The sequence below is a fragment of the Bacillus rossius genome, chromosome 1 (assembly GCF_032445375.1).
Source record: "Bacillus rossius redtenbacheri isolate Brsri chromosome 1, Brsri_v3, whole genome shotgun sequence".
In the NCBI taxonomy this organism is placed as follows: Eukaryota; Metazoa; Arthropoda; class Insecta; order Phasmatodea; family Bacillidae; genus Bacillus; species Bacillus rossius.
Window position 1 is genome coordinate 150,021,858 of NC_086330.1, and position 16,439 is coordinate 150,038,296.

The 16,439-nt window shown below is 36.3% G+C and overlaps 1 long non-coding RNA gene across 1 annotated transcript; it reads left to right on the forward strand.

Moving 5' to 3' along the window:
* Positions 1-1,419: 1,419 nt before the first annotated feature.
* LOC134546279 (uncharacterized) lies at positions 1,420-4,228 on the forward strand. The gene is made up of 2 exons (XR_010079126.1): positions 1,420-1,972; positions 2,613-4,228. It is a non-coding gene; the product is annotated as an uncharacterized LOC134546279 (long non-coding RNA).
* Positions 4,229-16,439: the final 12,211 nt, after the last annotated feature.

The following is a 16,439-nucleotide window of genomic DNA, read 5'->3' on the forward strand; positions in this document are numbered from 1 at the left end:
TGAGGGGGGGGGGGGGAAGTGAGATCTGGAGGTATATGGTGTTTTAAATATTTTGGAAGACAAATGGTGATTTGTAAGTAGGTACATATATTTAAAATCTTCTACGTGAAAATATTTCAGTGTTGGACGACTTATACGTAACTACATTTTTGTCTTTCTCTGTCAAGGGGGGGGGGGGGGTGCTTTGCCCCAGGTATGGGTGCCCATGGTAACAAGTAATAATCTAGTGATGTAAAATATGTCTTGTTAGCTCCAAATGAAGTATTTAGGGAGTCATGCTTAGTTTTACCTCAATTTATAACCTGTATTTGTCTACCACACACCAAAATTTATACTAAGCATCATCATCCACTGTTTCCAGCCTGTGGCTGGGTCAGCCAAGTGGGTCTTGTGACTTTGTCCATTTAACAATCACATTAAAGTGTGATGATATTGAAAGCCATGCAGTTTATATTTTATTCGTACAAATATATAGTAATGTATGTGTGTGTGTAACACACACACATACATATGCCATATAAATTTCAGAGATAAAGAAAATATGGTATTAATTTTCATGGCTAGCTGCCACACTAATTCTTTTTATCCAGGATTTTGTGCAAAATGACTTATATAAAAAAAAAACTAATGGCAACAGTATAATAAATAAATTTAACATTTAATAGAGGTGGTATTAACCAACATGTAAATAATGTTATATCATTTACATAAATATCTTGGTAACAAAATTTATTTATGTACATATTTCATTAAGGAGACTTAACGCTAAACCATTTGAAACTTCGCAAATATGTAAAATTACAGAAAAAAATATTAAATTACTTTTTATGTAAATTAATGTAATAAATGATCAGCTACAAGTTGGGAAAACAATTCTTACACATTTGCATTGAAAAAAGCAATTAAAGCAAAATAGTAATGAGATAATGCCTGTAGTAAAAAATAAAGTTTTGTGTATTTTTTGTCAGCTTTTTATTTAGCTTTCAAATATGTGTTCATTATAAAACATACTTGAAGTGCCTATTTATGTTGATGAAATATTTAGAGAAAAAAATCATGTCAATTGATGTACCGTATATACTCGTGTATAGCGCGCCCTTTTTTCCCCTCAAGTAAAGGAAAAAAATAAGGATGCGCGCTATACACGGGAAAAAAAAATTTTGGGGGGGGGAGGCGGGGAGGAGTGGAAGTCGTTAACTGCCGGGTGACGGGTGACGTTTCTGGCCAGCCCCCCACACATACGCACAAGCAACAAGGCCTCTCTTTCACACACACACACACACGCACACGCGCGCGCGCAAGCTCGCACATCATGGTCTCTTGTTTATTTTTAGACCACCCCCCTTTACAGAAAGCCAGCTCAGAAGCTAGTAAAAAGAGAGAGAGAGAAAGAGAGAATGTTGTCACCAGTTCCCCCCCCCCCCCCCCCCCCCGGCAACTTCTTCGCTTCCTCCCAGGGGGTGGCAACTCTAATAGGCCATTATGTACCCAGATACTATTTTTAATCTGCACAACAGATAGCGCTAGTAGATTGACCTAGTTCTTTTGTAAATTCATAGGTAGCGTTAGTGTTCATAATCAAATGTCAATTGAATGTTTATAAGAAACTAAATTTATGCAATAAATACTAATAATGCAATAAATATAGTGTAATATTAATTTATTTTGATTTCAAAAACAGTTGATTTGTAAAAATTGTTTTTTTTTTGCAGTAATATTCGTTTACAGATTGATTTGAGCATTATAGTCGCTCTTTTTTTTTTCGGTTTGTAGTAGATTTTGGTCGAGTGAAAGATGGATTTTACAATGGAGTTTGATTTATCATTTTGAATTATTTTCCTATATGATTGTGAATTAAGAAGCCGATGAAGATGCCTGTGAATACACATCAATGTTTTGTGTCTTCGTGCAGGAACAGTATTACTGTTAATCCTGATGTGACAACATTCAGATTTCCATGAAGCCGAAGCAAGTGAGTACTGATGTTTATATTAAAAAAATTACAATAAGTGGTTTAACATGTTAAGGGTTAGGCATTTATGTTAAGGCTTATTATACAGGATTTATAGAGCGATATTATCGAGACCTGAATTTGCGCACATAATAATTTTGTAATTACGTAGTATAATCATTTATTTATTTTTAATAACCCACACACACACATATATATACACATACATATATATATATACATACACACACATATGTATACACATATATATACATATACCCATTTGGGGATAGTATGGGCTTAGTAAAATTACCATAAATCAGTAATTTAAATGTAATGATTTGTGATATGAACCCTAAAAATCGTTTTGTGTTACTGAATTTATATTATTTATACAATATGTGATTCAATGAAAATTAATATATCGTAATTAAGAGAAACCCACCAAATTTATTACACTCTACAGCACTTTAATAATAAAACATTACCTCTGAAATATATACGTTCATTGAGTGGTAATGCTAAACTAAATACACATAATTAAATACATGTATGTTTATACCTTATATTTATAGTATGCTACATGCTAGCTAATAATCTGGAAATACTGATTTAAGTATGTACTAGCTCACACTATAAAATTTTTTTGTTTTGTTTCCAGGTTATTGAAGTGGATTGCTGCAATTGGCTATGACCTTGATGCCAGTAATGCTGAAACATTTAAAACTAAATATGTATGTTCCGAACATTTTGATATTGGAGCTTTCACTACATGTGACTGCATCAAATTGAATCGTGGTGCTGCTACAACATATTTTAATTCTGTGGACAGTGAAGTATGGATCTATTGTTATAATTTATTATGTCTAGAATGCTGCCAAATATAGGTGAAATGTTTATGTTACATAACATAACTTGTAAGATCTACTTGTGCAGATATATATTTTCACCTGCCTCTAAGGTCCTTTGTTATTCACAGGTAGCATTTACATGTGATGAAGCAGTATTTAACATTATTGGTCAACATGCAGTCCATCATTACAACCTTTGTACAGGCGCATACAAACATATATGTGTGGGGTATTTCACACTTTTTATTTGATGTTAAAGATTGGTATGGTGACCGGGATACTTTTTTTTATTAAACCTCCTACACAGTTCTCTACTGTTTCCCTTATCTGTTGCCTTAACATTTTTTTCCGATCAGTCCAATTCCTTGAATCACATTGCAAAAAAAGTCACAATACATGGGATTGGGCCACTCTCTTCAAAGAATTGTAATTCGAGTTTAAACATAGCAAGGCTGACCATAAATTGTAGAGGAAAATTTAAAATGTTGATCTTCAACATATTTATAACCTATGCTCATGTGATGTATATACAGCTAGTTAGAAAGTAAGTTGTAGTATAGTATGCAATTGAACCTTCAATAAGTTCTACATCCACACTTAAAAACTTATTTTACTTGATGTTTTATGTTCAATAACTATTCAGTATAAAGGTTTTTTTTTACATTATAAACTACAAAAGTATTCCGATTTGTAAATGTAATGAAATTCCACTGAGCCCTCTACCTTTTTTTTAACTACCATTTCTGCCGTGTGGCCTTTTTTTTCTTACTTTTGTGTTCATTATAAGTTACAACCACTCATTTGATTTATTGTGTTAAATTAAATGATATTTAAAATTGGATGTCACTTCATAAGAACATTCAGGATTACCTGTATTCACAGCGCACAATTATACAAAAGTTTTTTATGTATGTAAAAGTGTTTTACGTAAGCCAGTGGACACATACATGTATTGAGTAACATGAGAAAATTGAAATATCTAAAATAAAATTAAAAGGTTACAAGCTTTTATATACATGCAGCTCCCAAAAAAGTCTGCATACTAAAAAATAACACATGCTTTTAAATGAATTCTTACCATCTTATAAACTAGTAGTATTTTGTTATTTGATTTCAAATGAATTGTTTTTGGTTAATTTATTTGACTGAAGGGATTAAATATCATTTGTAGAATAAAGTGTGAAAAGTAGTATTGATCAATTTAACTGTAAGTACTAAATATGTGTTACATTTCTTGTAAGTTAAAATTGTTCAGGTATTATAAATTAGCTGAAAAAAGCAAACTCATGACTAGAATAAATTGTACTGTTAGGTATGTTTCGAAGAAAGACTACCTGTTGCAGTCGTTACCATGTGTATGTACCACATTTTTATTGTCATTATAACTGCCATAATTTTGTACAAATAAATCACTTAATACATAAAATATGGTTATGGAAATTCTCAGTTGAGTTTGTTAATGGATATAGGCCAACAAAAGGGGTATAAATGGGGAAGATTTTTTGAAAAACATTTAAATCACTTCAACTCCCATAACATGAAACATATCACATCTGTTTGAACATATTATAACTTAAAGGAGTATTACCAAAAATTTTGTCTACATACTTGAATATGACCAGCCATAACTGTTAAGGGGTGGGAAAAAACAAGGGTTTGAGGACAAAAAACTCCTAACTATCTTAGTAGGCACACCATAGAATCTGTTCAAATTTGTTGTAAATTTTAAAAAATTTTATAACCACCTGATAACCACCAAGGGTGCTGTGGGTAAAATAATGAGGGGTTAATGGACAAACAAATATTCTTAATTACTCTATTAAGTTAACTATAAAATCTATAACAATTATTGCAATTCTTCTAAAACTTGTATAAAACTTTGATCTGAAACAATTTTTTTAGGATTAACCAGTGCTGCAAGAAGTTGAAAATACCAGTGGGTGGAAATTTAAAAAAATAATAATAAAACTTCTGTACAGTGTACACTATCGCATCCATTCTTATTTATTTAAAACTTTCTAAATATCTTTTGAAACTTTAATGTAACCAAACATTACTGCAATGAGTGAAAATAATATATTCAGAGACAAAAAATGATAACTTTAATTATTGCACTTGCTCTCTGTATGCTGACTGCATTGCTAAAATGCACATAGACCTCCAATTAAATTAATAAAATAAAGTATTCTGCAAAATGTTGATAGCGAAACAATTAAAATTGTGCCAATCTCACCTGTGTACATGAAAATCTATATTATGCTTCAAATAGGCTATTTTATAAACCAGAAAATGAAATTACCTATTTAGGACTTTCCATTACCCTTAGCATTCCTTTACTGCATCTTATTTTTTTGTTCAGTTATAATTAAATTTTGGTATCTTCTTGTTATACGTGGGTAATTGTTCCTTATCACGTACTCAAGTTTAAGCCTTGATCCTGTATGATTGATCCTGTGGTACATGATGCTTGCTGTCTTAATTTAGTACATCAAAGATCCTGGACATAACAAAAATATTACAATAAAAATAATTTTAGGAAGTAAAAAAAAATTACTTTCAGATTTTTATTTGATGTGATAATACCATCAGAATTCATTGTTACATCACCCCATTATTGTATCCAGGATCTTTCTATGTACTAAATTAAAACAGCAAGCATCATGTACCACAGGATCAATATATTCAGGATCATGCCATTAGGATCAAGGGATAGGCTTGGATACGCTGTGCGGAACATTTACCCACATTGTGTTTAAATATAAATTGTTTCATCTTGTGGGTGAAGAGAAAGAAGGTATCCTCAGTCCAATTCTTTCATCTACTCCATAGTACATATGTTTCTAAGAGCTATACAGTTGGTTTTAGATTTATTTAGCAGTAGTTAGCTTCAAACCAGAAATTATATTAGGTCTTTACAGCATTATTTATACTATTTTCCTTCACAAAAATTTATGAACCATCAGAAAAGTGTGGTGTGCTACCTTGTGTAATGTGAGAAAGCTGGTATACTTGAAACACGAGTGGGCCAAGGAAACTCATTCTGAGAACTATATATGATTTTATTTGTACACTTTAAAGTTGTGCAAGTGAGATACAATTACTAGGTCTTTTACTTTACTTTTTATCTTGAAATAACAACTTTTGAAGAAAATATTTATGATTTATGAGGTCTAAAGGTTTAGACTTAACACAAAAATAATTCATGCTGAATTTTAACTCAAAATTTCAAGGCTTGACTAGTAAACTTTAATATTGTATTTACTGTTGACTTTTTGTAAGTCACAATGTCATTTTTTTAATGTAAATTTTGAATGCAACAATATACAATATTATTCTTAAAAGTGAATTAGATAATAGGGTCATTCAAATATAAACCGGAATATTTTTATACAGATTTATTGGTGATATACGAAAACTACAAGTGGAATGCCTTTTTTTTCTACATAGTTTCCTTAAGCATATATACTTCCCCCCCCCCCTCCCATTTTTGATCCCTTCATGAAAAGAAGACTGGTGCTCCAGCAGCCAACTGCACATGTACTGTTTGACTGCAGCATTGTCTTCAAATCATTACCCTCCTAATGCCTCTTTCAGTGGACCAAACATACAGCCTGAATATTGCCTTCATTGATGCTGGTTGCCGGATGCAATATGTGGCATCGATTTCCCACTTTCAAAACTTATGGCCCAATGGAACACTTGTGCATGCCTAGGTATCTCCTCCCCATTCTCCCGCCACCGATTCCCCAGCGGACTGCACCACTCAAGTCGCTACTTGAGTCGAAAGAACAAAATTCTGTGGACAGTGAAGGATGGATGTATTGAACTTTAAAAATAGCCTTTTTAGTGTTGTTTCAACCTTGCCATATTATGGTTTACATAGTTGTGTGAGATGCACTATGTACACAAAACTTAGTTTTTTAGTTTATTTAAATTGTGAAATCATCAAATGTTATATTCATGTTCCTTTTTTTTTTCTTGGGTTATGTTTGTAACTTTGACTCTTTTTGTTTATTCATCCCGCTAGGTTAAATGGGTTTTTAATGATTTTCCATTTGAAAAAGAAAAATGTAGTGCCCAAACGTGACTTGAAAGAATTGAGTTACCACCTGATCGTGTCTGTGATAACTAAGGAGAATTTTAATTAGCAGATCTCATTTAGTCCAAAGTTTAAATTTAAAAAAAAAAATGAACAGTTTTTTTAACACAGGATCACTTTCAGCACATTGAAATTGTATCGAGCATCCTGCAAATAAGATTATGAAACAAATTCAAAAGGCTATTATTATTATTAATATTATTATTATACGACGGAAAATAGCCAGTTCGATAGCTCGAAACACGTTGCTAATCGATTTGTATTATACATATCGATTTATATCGTTAACGCACTTTCGATCACGGTATTTCATTTGTAGATTCATAGATGGCAGCGTAATCGGCGATTGTTTGTAGGTACAGAAAAACAGCGTTGAGTTTCCGGTCTTTATGATATATGGTCGTTGCTTCCTCCATTCCTCACCGGTGAGTCATCAAGTTCTCCGCGCCAGCTTAGCAACGTAGCGCGGCCCTCCCTTCCTTCCTTCCACGTACCAGTTGTGACGATATAGCGCTTCATTATCTTCCGTTTAGACAGCAGAGTTTATGTATTTTCCTGACGCATCACCACACATCAATTTAAATAATCAGGTACCACAAAATGTTAGTAAAATTTATTTATGGGGGAAAAAAAAATTTCAATTTTTTTTTTCTTTGGAATTAGTTGCAAAAATCGTGGTGCGCGCTATACACGAGGGCGCGCTATACACGAGTAAATACGGTAGTTTGTATGACAGAACATAGTGACTAATTGTATTTGTTTTATAGCTTCTTACTCACCACAATTTATAATAGGCATAAGTAAATGTAGATTATTATGAATTACCTATATTTTTTGTTAAATACTGAATTTTGATGTGATGAAATATGTTCTGGGATCAGATTTGGAGTGTTGAAATATTTCTGATGAATTATTTGAGAAAAATTACCTTGTTACTGTTTCTAGCAGTAAAGAATTATGATGAGAGTATACAGACTGCATCTAATAAAATGAAAACAATTTAAGATATGGAGAAATGTGTTATGTGCATGAAAAATAATGAAAATCTGTTAAATTAATGGTGACTTTGAAATGCAAATCATCAATGTAATCACGAGTACATTTAGTAATAAATTTAATAGTCACAAAAATAAATATTGCAAGTTTTAAAAGATGTTACACTCCTAGGATACAAACACTTACCTACAATGAAATATTTTTCACAGTAAATTATTATGTTTATTTGGCTCAGTGGTTTGTACGTAGTTATGGATTACAAGTTTCCAGGTTTAAATCCTGTCACTTAAGAATTATTTTAAGTAGGTACATAAATTTTTACTACATTTTAACACACTAGAGTTATAGTGGATTATATTATTGATGGTTATTTGTTCACATAATTGTTGTAATTACTATTAGCTTGGTCATTTTTCACTAGGTGGTCTTACAACATTTATATATTTTTTACTTGTAACAAAAAATTAATCTTGCAAACACAATCAAGGAGATTAATTACGAACATGTAAATAAAAATTTATATTGATACAAATTAAGTGTATTTGTTTGTTTGCATGCTGTTTTTTTTTATATACAAATGTACAATTTTATTCTACACAAATAAAGTTTTGCACATTTAACCTTTGAAACTAGAGGAATGTTACTGTCTACACATTTAAAAAACCTGCCTCTTTTTCTACCTCTTACAGCAGAAGTTTGGCATTTTGTGGTGAAATTTTTTGTAACTAACAGTTCAAAATATGATTACTACTGTGAACATCTGATCACAAAATAAAAAAAACTATTCTCATGCTCCATCTTCTACCAGTAGTTTAATTTTCTGACAAATTAAAAAAAATATATTTTTTTATTCTAGTTACTCTCGTTCAAAAAAAAATTATGTTTGTCTAAACTGCAAATGATGTTTATGTGATACTGTTTCTCATTAACGGCTTAGTACAATTTTACGTTCCAATGTTAAGAGATGAAATAAAATTACCCAGCGATGTATCATATAATAAAGACTTTGAACAATGGTCTGTGATATTTGTGTTTTAAGCCACATATTTGCGGACCACTTGTTGGAAAGTATCACAAGGTAGGAATAAAGTGTTTCAGTGTTTTAGGCATGTTTTCTTCCAGAAGAAGTGTTCAGGTAAATCAGAAACTGAGTATGCCTTACTGCCTGCACTATGGTGCGTAAGTAGTGGCCGTAGTGGGAAAGGAGCATATTTAGGAATACCAGCTTGGAAACATGTACCTGCCAAGAATGCCAAAATACCAAAATATTTTTATCATGGTAAATGATCTGGGAGTTTGTTTTGCAATTTTAATTTGAGATTTTATATCAAAATTTAATAGTATATGTGGTAATTTTGGAGACTATTAGTTTTTGGTAAATAAGTTGAGTAAGGATTAAAATGAAAGAATTTAAGCAGGGAAATACATATCTTTTAAAGAATTAATTACTTTAAAAAAATAATTGTGTTATTATTGTACACTAATAAATCTTTCACTTAGAGCTACCATTTTCAGAATTACAGATCCTAGTTAACCTAGCAAACCTTTCACATAGTGATCATTTACCATGTTACTCAGGAGTTACCATTCTTAAGAATTACAGCTGATGTAAATGGACATGGTTAATAGTAGGCCAGACAGCTTTAGAGTGCAGTTTAATTTTTTTTACTTAAATTAATAATTATAAATGACAGGTCTGTAATAAAATTTTCTATGCAAAATTACTAGCTCACTTAATATTAAATTAATGGTAGGAAGAGGGAGTGGTGACATGGAGTACGTACCACAGGGGAGTGCCATGGGGCCCTTGCTTTTCATAATGAAAGATGTCTGGGAAAGCATGATGAGTAGATTAAAAAAAAAAAAAAAAAAAAAGCGGACGGTCAAGAAGGGAGTAGGGGTCTGGGGTTAACTGCTATGACACTAAAGGAGAGAAATAAAAGTCAATGAAAAGGCATCTTCCATGCTGGTGATAACCAGATATGGAATACGCCACAGGAATTTGGGACTCGTACCTAGCGATGGACATTTAAGAGTTATAAAGGTACAATGCAATGTAGTGAGATAAGTGACAAATATCGGAGGAGAAATGATGACGGAAGAAGGAAGATGCATAGACCATCAGTGATGATGATGGAGCTTGTGTGGGACACATTGTAAAGGAGGAGAAAGAAAGAATGGTGAAATAGGTTAAGGTAATTAAAGGGAGGGGATTTTGGAAAGCTCAGAGATAGGTAAAGGGCAGAGGGATCACATGTGGAAGATCCACAGGTTAGAATGCAATGGATTAGACAAAATCATATTACTGCACACAAATATGAAATTTGGTAGTTAAAGGGCCATTAAATATTCTTAGAATATTTTTTGGAGGATAGTCATTACCATAAAACTTGTTATATTGTATGATATTTAATACACTTACAAAGTTTGTTTACTACTGCAAATGAACATAACATGTTGACACTTAAACATCTAGCAAGGAAGCTAAATGTAATATTGAATATAATTACTTATCAATGGTAACAAGCATAAACAAACTAGCATTAAATAACACAATGTTGTGAATATTGCAAGAACAGCACGCATCACAATGTTTACCAACAACACCAGTTTAGATTTTAAAATACACATTTGAGCCTAATTTACGATTAAATAACTGACAACATAACAAAGATTAAATATATTACTAGCAGCAACACGTGATACATTTAACCTGTACATAAATTACATCAGTCTATGTGAATCGGAAAATTTAAGAAAGTGCCATTTAGACACGTGATTAATTTGAATTCCCGCGGCAATATGGTCTAGCATGTACGTCAGACGCGATTGACCAATAACAGTAAAATAGCGGGATGAGACGACCTGGTATCTAATGACCTTGGCGCATGCGTAGAGGGTACTAAACGGTGAATGAGAGAGAGGGGCGATAGCACAGCTATCTCACTCTCTCTAATACCACCGTAATTTTACGGAGATTCCGTTTTACAGAAATACGAAGAGCGTTCAGTTTATTTACGGGTGTTTCTTCGTTGGAATGTCCGTAAATTTACTGTAATTTCTAACAGGGTGGGGGGGGGGGTTTATAACCACTAACCTCCCCCCCCCCCCCCCCCCCCCCGGCTACACCCCTGGGCTATATGCAGGCAACTAAGTGAGAAGACATGTAGCGATATATGTTGAAGGAGGGCATAAAACCTCTGCCAGCTGTTAACTTCCTAATTTTTTTTTTGTTTTTCTGGTGGAAATGTTAGTTTGTTTAGGATTTTCCCTCCCCAGCCCCTTTTCGATCGCCCATGTGGACAGGAATTTTTAACTGGGAGGGATGAGGATGAGGAAGATGTAGATGCTAATTAAGATATTGGGATGTTAGAAAGAGTGGGTGAGTAATCTGTGAAAATGCAATGTAATGAAATTATAAGATTGGGTAGACATGTATTACAAAATAAATTTTGAGCAAGTCCTAACTGGTTCTAAATAGTCACACTGTTCAATCGCAGAATGTCCACACAAAAACTAATTGTTTTATCGTTCTTAGATTTCAGGACTATACAAGAATTGTATGCACTAATTAAATTATCTATTGCTGCATCTTATCATTTCCTGCACTTTTTCACTTTATATGCTTCCAAAAGTCGTAGGTCTTAGTTGTTCATAGATATAATGCTTATGAGTTGTATGGTTCTGGTTATTTTTCATTATAGAGCACTGTAATGGGTCAGCTATGGTGAAAACCGTCAGCTGGATCTCAGCACATTCCCTATTGCATCCAGGTAAGCCGAGGGTACATCATTATTAAAGTCTGATAACAGTGGGTTCCCTGTGGAGGCATGATGCACTTCCGATAGCATAAAGAACTAGGCAATAGTCTCAGCCGACATTGATGTGGGCCGAGTTTAGCTCCTTGTACCAAGTCCTTCCCAAGGCTTTCCACAACAACTGTTGATGCTTGGGATAACAGATCCTGCACACTCACCTCAAAAACAGCATTCCTGATGGCCGTCCCCTCGTCGGTACTCATATCTAGCTGCAGCACACAGAATCACGTGTGATGGGCTGATGGTGAAATCAGTTCCTGTGTCATGAATATGTGGTTAGATCTAATGTCGACTAGGGTGACTGATGGTTGGCCATTCATGGGGAAAGGTATCTGCATCAGGCAGTTGTCCAGTATGGTGAGTTGTCACAATGACAGCAAGGACACATCCATGTTTTGTGTGTGTATAAGGAGGGTTTCTAGGAAGTACAGGGCGCAAAACTGCATGTCCTACACACTCTACTACCCATTTCTATAGCCGAAGTGATTGGTGGCTTTGTGGTGACCATCCCTTGTCGCATCTGTTCCCTGCCACTCAGAAACAGCTGGTGACTGATGTGTCGCAAATGCTTCTTCGAGGGCTCGATTCCCCATCGTGGTGGTTCATGCAATTACTCTCAAGCCAAGAGCTTTGGGGTCTGAGTCTGGTGCCTTGCCTCCTGTCCTTTAGTGGTGGTGAGCATTTATCTACCTAACAGGCTCTGCAAGTTGTATTCGGTAGACATGGCTTTCTGCGCATATTCTTTGGTGACAGCGATCACCCCATTTGATGCCTTCTTAGTGTTGCATTGTTTCCTTTCCTAGCCTCTTCCCCCTTTTTTCCTAGTGATTCAGTGAGAGCGACCATTGACCTGGCACAGTAGGGCAGCGACACATAAACAGCATGTTATGTGTATAACCTGGACGTGACAAGAAAAGAGGTCTAGGAAATGATTAGTCAAGTGGCAGATAGGCACTTCTTCCTTCTCCCCCTACTGCCACGCTAAATACACACTTTCTAAGGGCGGTATAACAAGAAGATCGGGTAAGGTAGTGATTAAGCAATGCCTTGTTGTGATACAACTGTCACCTAACTCACAGGCCATATTTGAGAATATGTGCAAACCGAATCCCAGTAAGGGAACAGGAAAGCAATCATTTTAATATACAGAGCTCTGTGCGATGTTATAAACTGGTTCCAATCCATTCTACCAGACGTTCGGCCAAAATCATGGAGATATCAGCACCATCACAGAATTAAATGGTGTTATTCTAATGTTCTCAAGTTCTTTTTATGATGCGATAATTCTGTGTTTTGAGTCTTAAAGTGTACAAAATGTATCCCAGAATAGTTTCGCTAATATAAAGTTTCATTTGATATACCAATACTTTTGGTATGTCCCACAATATTAACGAAATTGAATATATACGAGTTAATAGCGCCCGATGCTGGTCCACCATCTGGACAAAGCCAATAATAAAGAGAGCTCTGTGCATCTGCATAATTTGGGTTGCAAATTGACAATGATTAAGACACCATAATTTGTGATCTATCATGAATACTTGTTGGGTACAGGTGTAGCATATTCAACACATAACCCCTTATTTTTGTATTTTGTAATACTGTGCTAAGAGCTGCAGCATCAATGGTCAGGGGTGCTACCCAATTAAACATGTGCGCCCGATGTTTCGGGATCAAGATGCCTGACATCTCTCTGATGCAATGCCGTTGCACACTGCCAACAGGGCCTAACCCAGATGTTCCCTGGTCTGGGTGAGGGTATCTGACATTGTACCTCCTTGGCCCTTTTTTTTTTGACTATATCCTAGCTTTGTCTGTGCTGTCTACTTCTGTTAGAGCGCACACTGTGATGTAATTGTCAGCCATCACCATTGTTGTGTTTTATAGATGTATCTTTAAAACTTTAACCAGCGAGTTGGATGGCATTATATATTCCAGTGCAATTTACATTTTGTTTTACATCCACACAGATATAGACTAAATTTAAATCTCAGATTTAAATTATTAATATTGTGGATGCAACTTCCATCCTCGCGGAGCAGAATTATCCTTGTAAACCTTAATACAGTCCTGTGCGACCCACCAGTGGTCAGACCTAGTATCGCATTTACTTGCCTTAACTGATTAATAAACATCATTCTTCTTAAAATATTGTTTTAACCTCTTTTCATATCTCTATAGCTCTGCGCGCACCTCGCTGTATGCTTTTTAAACCCCTCCTCAGTTCATCACCACACACCATAGGGCATATAAGTAGATGAGACAAGCAGAATCTGGTGTGTACTGTCAAGAAATTCATTGGAATGTACACGTGGCTGCTTCAATTTTTCGGACTATGAGTAAGTGCCATTATATATATACTAATTACCATTTTATCGAGAAGAGTGGGGAATACTGTGCATTTGTACTTGTAAGTATATGCTGGTGCTGCATTAAAGTCTTCTGTCTGACTTGTGAATATGGTTTACGACTGATTATTATCCTATTTCAGTAAGTTTCACAGAGTTTCTAGCCTATCTAAGGCTATACCTTCAACACTTGGGTAGGTAAGGGTTCAGGCTAGGCCACATAGCATCATTTCTATAATGTAGGTGACTACTACCTGATGCATGAGTACAGTTGATCCCTGATCATTATTCTGTCTCAGTGAGTGTACACAGAGTTTCTAGTCTATCTAAGTCCGGCCATACGCACGGGCCTACTTAATATTTGTTGGTAAGGGTTCAGGCTAAACTGCATAGCATTGTTTCTCCAGTGCTGGGTACATGGGCTGAATGGTCCATGACTCATTTCCCTGTGAGAGAGTGCTCTTACTGAAAGAGCTAACAACGGGCAAGAACGTCTAACCACGAAACTACCGCGAGACATCCTCCAAGTCTCGTCACTCATTAGGAAACTGTCTTGTGTCGACTTTTCTTTTAACCCCTTTGTGATTTGTCCATGGAGTCTGTCACTGATCCCATTCCTTACTTATCTGCTTAGTGCTCCAACCGGTCCAAGTTACAGGGCTTAATATTTTTTTCAACTTGATACCAATAATTTCAAGATGAGTTTTGTAAGCTGTCCACAAGATTTTATTGACACAAATGCTTATACATTTAATCGCGCACTTCCAAAATTTAAGCAAATCTCTTGGACCTATATGTGTATAAATATATTTTACATTATGTTTCCATGGAAACATTAGCCACGACACCAGGAAAGGCTTTTTTTAGGTCGAAAGAGAAGGAAAAAGAAGAGAAAATAAACATACATAATTATAAAACTCAGATTAATCCTCAAGACGTGCATCCTCCCTGCACTATAGCTTTAGGTTGACTTAAAAAATGACTTGGAGATGAGTCTGACTTCAGAACTGTGTACTGACGCCGTACCCGCTACCTCTGATTATTTAAACGTAATTTTTGTCCGGTTCGTGTTCTCAGGGAGGGTTCGGCCTTGTGGCTAGAGGTAGGGGTCAACGCAGTAGGGCCCCCCGAGCTGTTGAGGCCACTCGGGACGCCTGAATAATAACACAAAACCTCTTCAGATAGTTGGTGAATTTAATACAGCACAGCCCAATACATGGTGCTGCCCGTTCTGGCCGTAACGGTTTGCCCGACGCGACTAGTCACACGCGCAGCTCACTTCCTCAGTGGCGGCTCACGATTCTTATGCGCGTGAGGGGCAGACTCGTATACGTGACGCGAAAGTTACAAAAGACACTGACATGGCACACGATATTTTGAAGCACAATACACTGCACTAATACCTAGCTCTGGATAAACTGGGCTAGCAACACGTAGGCCCGTGTCTCCGGCGACTCTACGTGGTGACTAGGTGTGTCCCAGGGACTGAATCGTTATTAAGTTGGATGGCACGTGTTGCCTGCTGGCTGCCCCGTGCGGGCCAAAACTAAGTAGCCTGTAGGCTAGGTTGGGCGTGAAGCGCCGACGTAAAACCACATACTCTCCCCACAGTACTTACGTATGACGTAAAACACTCATCTCGGAGCACTGATTGAATTAAGTTAAGTACCTCATGGTAAATCTAGGCCGACCGCGGAACTGTACAAAAGGTTGAAAAGAAATTACACTATGGAAAACTACATGTCGGTGAATGCAAAGGTTGAAGGTTCCGCGTTGCGCGCAGGCTGCCGGCCTGGTTGAGCTCTCGAAGGACACTGCAGGTGTCGCCGCGCACGACCCCCCTCCCCCGCCAGCCCTCCCGCGGAAACGTGTGAATTTCGCGGGAAACTGAACCGGCCAGGTTCGGGACAAATCGCACGGTGAAACATGGTTTTACAAAGACTGAATTATTAATTAATGAAAAATAATGTTTAATAAAATCCTGTGGAAAAACATAATTATAACAATTTGTTGTAGTGCGGCGGAAGGATATGCCACACCCGGCCGGATCCTTCCGCCGGCGCAGCACTCGTTGCACGGCGATCGCCTCGACGCACGCACTACACTTAGCTGCGCGCACGGGCGCGTTCGGTGCACACGCTTCTAGGAGACGTTGATGAGGCATAGCGGTCTATGCGACATAGAGGAGCATTGGCGGTCGGCGTCAAATGCCCCCATTTCTCTGAGACCGCTATGTGCATCAATGCCTCACTACACACACACACACACTTAAAGATACGCCGGCACACTGACCTGGTACACCCGGGGCGGCGTCGGGTACCTGTGGGTCAGCGTCATCGGCGGCCGAGGTGGGCGGCGGCGGCGTCGCGGCGCCTT